A 5999-nucleotide genomic window follows, 5' to 3' on the forward strand; every position below is an offset into this window, starting at 1 on the left:
TCATAACTTGAGCTACAAAGATCCAAATGACACAGTTCTAGTTGCATTGAAAAGCTAACATCCGGGACTTCAAAATGATATAAGATTCACCATAGTTTCTACACGTATAAGGATGCGTACACGCACTGTACGCGTACGCGCCGATGGTTGCACATAATTCACTTGATGCAACTCGTGGCCAGCGATTTTAGAAGCCTTGTGGGTCCAATCCAACTCATTTCTGATGCTATTTAAGCCAAGGATTGAAGAGGAATCAACATACTTTACATACTTTTATTCATTAGTCATAGTTTAGTTTTAGAAGTAGTTAGAGTTAGTTTTCTAGAGAGAGAAGTGCTCTCTTCTCTCTTGAATTAGGATTAGGTTTAGATCTAGATCTACTTCTTCTTCTTCTCTCTTAATTTTCCTCTTTCATCCTCAATTGTTCTCTTGTAGCTGTAGAATTCCTCTTCTCTTGTAATTTCTTTGTATTGTTAGTTATAGTTTATGAATTCTTTTGTAGATCTACATTTCTTCTTCAATGTAATTAGTAAGTTCTTTGTTGTTTCATAATTGTTTTGATTTCCTATTATTGATCTCTTGCTTTTGTAGTTGTAGTTCTCTTTAATTCTTGCAATTCATGATGTTTATCTTTTGTACCTTTCAAGTATTTGCTAAAATGCTTGGTTGGATTTTAGAGTAGAATTTTATGTTCTTGGCTTGGAAAGGTAACTTAGGAACTCTTGAGTTGCTAATGTCCAAGTGATTGATGATTGGGAGCCATTAACTCTAGTTCTCACTAATTGAATTAGTGGAGAGTTAGGACTTATGGACTAGGATTGATATAGCTCATTTGACTTTCCTTTACTACTAGTTAGAGGATGACTTAATGGGATTGATCCTTGCCAATTCTCAAGTTGTGGTTAGTGATTAGGATAGAGATCCTTGACCACCAACCCTTGCCAAGATCTTTTTAGTCATTAGTTTACTTCCTTTCCATTTATCTTTCATGTCTCTTATCAAAACCCCAAAACATAACTCATAACCAATAACAAGACACTTTATTGCAATTCCTAGGGAGAACGACCCGAGGTTTGAATACTTCGGTTTATAATTTTAGGGGTTTGTACTAGTGACAAATAATCTTTTGTATGAAAGGAATATTTGTTGGTTTAGAAACTATATCGCAACGAGATTTCATTTGTGAATTCTTTACCATACAAAAATCCAATCATCACCGAACACAACAACAATGCCAGAGATGCAAGGAAGATGCTTGATGACTATACTGTACCAACTTCCAACTTCTATGGAAGAAGCATCTCAATTCCTACCATTGGGGCAAACAACTTTGAGCTTAAGCCTCAATTAGTTTCTCTAATGCAGCAAAATTGCAAGTTTCATGGACTTCCATCGAAAGATTCTCATCCGTTCTTAGCTGAATTCTTGCAGATCTGTGATACTGTTAAGACCAATGGGGTTGATCCCGAGGTTTACAGACTTATGCTTTTCTCCTTTGCTGTAAGAGACAGAGCTAGGATATGGTTGGACTCACAACCTAGAGAAAGCCTGAACTCTTGGGATAAGTTAGTCACTGCTTTCTTGACCAAATTCTTTCTACCTCAAAAGATGAGCAAGCTTAGAGTAGAAGTCAAAACCTTCAGACAGAAGAAAGGTGAATCTCTCTATGAAGCTTGGGAAAGATACAAGCAGTTAACCAAAAGGTGTCCTTCTGACATGTTTCCAGAATGGAGCATCATATGTATATTCTATGATGGTCTGTCTAAATTGTCCAATATGTCATTGGACCATTCTGCTGGTGGATCCCTTCATCTAAAACACCTGCAGAAGCCCAGGAACTCATTGAGATTGTTCCAAATAACCAGTTCATATACACTTCTGAAAGAAATCCTGTGAATAATGGGACGACTCAGAAGAAAGGAGTTCTTGAGATTGATACTTTGAATGCCATACTGGCTCAGAACAAGATATTGACTCAACAAGTCAATATGATTTCTCAGAATCTGACTGGATTGCAAGCTGCATCTGCCAGTACTAAAGAAGCCTCCTTTGAAGGAGAAGCTTATGACCCTGAGAATCCTGCAATGGAAGAGGTGAATTACATGGGAGAATCCTATGGAAACACCTATAATCCTTCATGGAGAAATCATCCAAATTTCTCATGGAAGGATCAACAGAAGCCTCAACAAGGCTTCAATAACAATAATATTGGGAGAAATAGGTTTGGCAATAGCAAGCCTTTTCCATCATCTTCTCAACAACAGACAGAGAATTCTGAGCAGAGCCCCTCTGGCTTAGCAACCATAGTCTCTGATTTATCTAAGGCCACTCTCAGTTTCATGATTGAAACAAGGTCCTCCATCAGAAATTTGGAGGCACAAGTGGGTCAGCTGAGTAAAAGAGTTACTGAAACTCCTCCTAATACTCTCCCAAGCAGCACAGAAGAAAATTCCAAAAGAGAGTGCAAGGCCATAACTATATCCAAAGTGGCCGAACCTGGAGAGAGTAAAAAGGCAGTGATTTCCAGTAAGGAAGACCTTGCTGGACGTCCACTAACCAATAAGGAGTTCCCTATTGAGGAACTAAAGGAATCTGAGGCTCATACAGAGACCATAGAGATTTCACTAAACTTACTATGACCATTCATGAGCTCTGATGAGCACTCTTCCTCTGAAGAGGATGAAGACATTGCTGAAGAGCAAACTGCTCAATACCTAAGAGTAATCATGAAGCTGAATGCCAAGTTATTTGGTAATGAGACTTAGGAGGATGAATCTCCATTGCTCATCAGTGAACTGAATGCCTGGGTTCAGCAGACATTACCTCAAAAGAAACTGGATCCCGGAAGGTTCTTAATACCTTGTACCATAGGCACCATGACCTTTGAGAAGGCTCTGTGTGATCTGGGATCAGGTATAAACCTCATGCCACTCTTTGTAATAGAGAAACTAGGAATCTTTGAGGTACAAGTTGCAAGAATCTCACTAGAGATGGTAAACAAATCAATGAAGAAGGCTTATAACTTGTAGAAGATGTTTTAGTGAAGGTTGAAGGCCTTTACATCCCTGCTGACTTCATAATCCTAGACACTGGGAAGGATAAAGATGAATCCATCATCATTGGAAGACCCTTCCTAGCCACAGTAAGGGCTGTGATTGATGTGGACATAGGAGAGTTAGTCCTTCAATTGAATAAGGACTACCTTGTGTTTAAGGCTCAAGGATATTCTTCTGTAAACATGGAGAAGAAGCATGAAAAGCTTCTCTCGATACAGAGTCAAGTAGAGCCCCCACATTCAAACTCTAAGTTTGGTGTTGGGAGGCCAACATCATGCTTTGAATGTCTGTGAAGCTCTGTAAGAGCTTCCTGTCAAGCTATTGACATTAAAGAAGCGTTTATTGGGAGGCAACCCAATTTTATTTATCTATGTTAGTTTATATTTTCTATAGGTTGATGATCATGTGAAGTCACAAAAATAGCTACAGAATTAAAGCAGGAATCAAAAACAGCAACAAAAACAGCACACCCTGGAGGACGAGCTTACTAGCGTTTAAACGCCATTAAAGATAGCAAAATGGGCATTTAATGCCCAAAATAGCAGCATTCTGGGCGTTAAACACCAGAATGGGTAGGCAGACTAGTGTTTAACGGCAGAAAAGGGTGTCTAATGCCCAGTCTGGCAGCATTTTGGGCGTTCAACACCAGAAATGGCAGCCGGATTAGCATTTAACGCCAAGAAAGGTAGTAGAGCTGGCGTTAAATGCCAGAAATGGCACACTGATAACCAGATATTTTATATACTTTTTGGAGGTAATTTCATGTAGATTTTAGTGTATTGCACTTAGTTTTCAGTATATTTTTATTATTTTTTAAGCAAAATTTATATTTCTGGACTTTACTATGAGTTTTTGTGTTTTTCTGTGATTTCAGGTATTTTCTGGCTAAAATTGAGGGAGCTGAGCAAAAATCTGATTTAGGCTGAAAAAGGACTGCTGATGCTGTTGGATTCTGACCTCCCTGCACTCGGAATGGATTTTTTGGAGCTATAGGAGTCCAATTGGCATGCTCTCAATTGGGTTGGAAAGTAGACATCCAAGGCTTTCCAGAAATATATAATAGTTCATACTTTGCGCAAACATAGATGACGTAAACTGGCGTTTAATGCCAGTTCCATGTTGCAGTCTAGCGTTCAGCGCCAGAAACAGGTTGCAAGTTAGAGTTCAACACCAGAAACAGGTTACAACCTGGCGTTCAACTCTAGAAACAGCCCAGGCACGTGAGAGGCTTAAGTCTCAGCCCCAGCACACACCAAGTGGTCCCCAGAAATGGATTTCTGCACTATCCATCTTAGTTTACTCATTTTCTGTAAACCTAGGCTACTAGTTTAGTATTTAAACAACTTTTAGAGACTTATTTTGTATCTCATGACATTTTTAGATCTGAATTTTGTACCTTTTGACGGCATGAGTCTCTAAACTCTATTGTTGGGGGTGAGGAGCTTTGCAGCATCTCGATGACTTAATGCAATTATTTCTGTTTTCTATTCAAACACGCTTGTTCCTATCTAAGATGTTCATTCGCGCTTCACTATGAAGAAGGTGATGATCCGTGACACTCATCACCTTCCTCAATCCATGAACGTGTGCCTGACAACCACCTCCGTTCTACATTAGATTGAATGAGTATCTCTTAGATTCCTTAATCAGAATCTTTGTGGTATAAGCTAGAATCCATTGGCAGCATCCTTGAGAATCCGGAAAGCCTAAACCTTATCTGTGGTATTCTGAGTAGGATTCTGGGATTGGATGACTGTGACAAGCTTCAAACTCGCGAGTGTTGGACGTAGTGACAGACGCAAAAGGATCAAGGGATCTTATTCCGACATGATTGAGAACCGACAGATGATTAGCCGTGCTGTGACAGAGCATTTGGACCATTTTCACTGAGAGGATGGGAAGTAGCCATTGACAACGGTGATGCCCTACATACAGCTTGCCATGGAAGGAGCCTTGCATTTATGAAAGTGAGAAAGCATTATGTTGCAGGAATTCAGAAGACAAAACATCTCCAAAACTCCAACATATTCTCTATTACTGCATAATAAGTATTATTTAATCCATGCTCTCTTGTTTATTTGTAAGTCAATTGATAACTATAATTGGTATCCTGACTAAAATTAATAAGATAACCATAGTTTGCTTCAAGCCAAAAATCTCCGTGGGATTCGATCCTTACTCACGTAAGGTATTACTTGGACGACCCAGTGCACTTGCTGGTTAGTTGTGCGAATTGCAAAAGTGTGATTGCAATTTCGTGCACCAAGTTTTTGGCGCCGTTGCCGGGAATTATTTGAGTTTGAACAACTGACGGTGATTCTTGTTACTTAGATTAGGAAAAATTTATCTTTTTGATTTAGAGCCACTAGGATTGCATCTTCTATTATTCTTTTTAAAAAATTTTCAAAAATATTATTTTTATTTAATTGAATTTTCTTTTTTTTTTAGTTTAGTGTCATGTTCTAAGTTTGGTGTCAATTGCATGCTTTTCTTTGTCTCTCAATTTTTCGAATTGCGTGTTCTTGTTCTTCCTTGATCTTCAAATTGTTGTTATCAATTTTTCTTGTTTGATCTTTGGTTTGTCTTGTTTTGTGTCTTTTTTTGTTTTTCTTGTGCTTTTTCAAATTTTTAGTTTTCAAAAAAAATTTTATGTATTAATTACCTTTTTAAAACACGTTAAATTTATAGCTCAGTTGGCTAGAGCGTTGGCTTATGTTCTTGGCAATTAGGTATCTTCTTTTTAAAACTTTTTCAAAAATAATTTTTTTTCTTTGATTGAATCTTGTGCAAACTTTAAGTTTGGTGTTCTCTTGTTAATTTTCTTTAATTTTCGAAAATTTAATTTGGCTTTCAAAAAAAATTTTAAGTCTAGTGTTCTTTTTTTTGTTCTTGTTGTTCTTGTGAATCTTCAAAGTGTTCTTGAGTCTTCTTTGTGTTTTGATC

The 5999-nt window shown here is 37.9% G+C and overlaps 1 non-coding gene across 1 annotated transcript; it reads right to left on the reverse strand.

Moving 5' to 3' along the window:
* Nucleotides 1–1614: 1614 nt before the first annotated feature.
* On the reverse strand, nt 1615–1718 carry LOC130947971 (small nucleolar RNA R71). The gene has a single exon (XR_009072885.1). It is a non-coding gene; the product is annotated as a small nucleolar RNA R71 (small nucleolar RNA).
* Nucleotides 1719–5999: the final 4281 nt, after the last annotated feature.

The sequence above is a fragment of the Arachis stenosperma genome, chromosome 1 (assembly GCF_014773155.1).
Source record: "Arachis stenosperma cultivar V10309 chromosome 1, arast.V10309.gnm1.PFL2, whole genome shotgun sequence".
Lineage (NCBI taxonomy): Eukaryota > Viridiplantae > Streptophyta > Magnoliopsida > Fabales > Fabaceae > Arachis > Arachis stenosperma.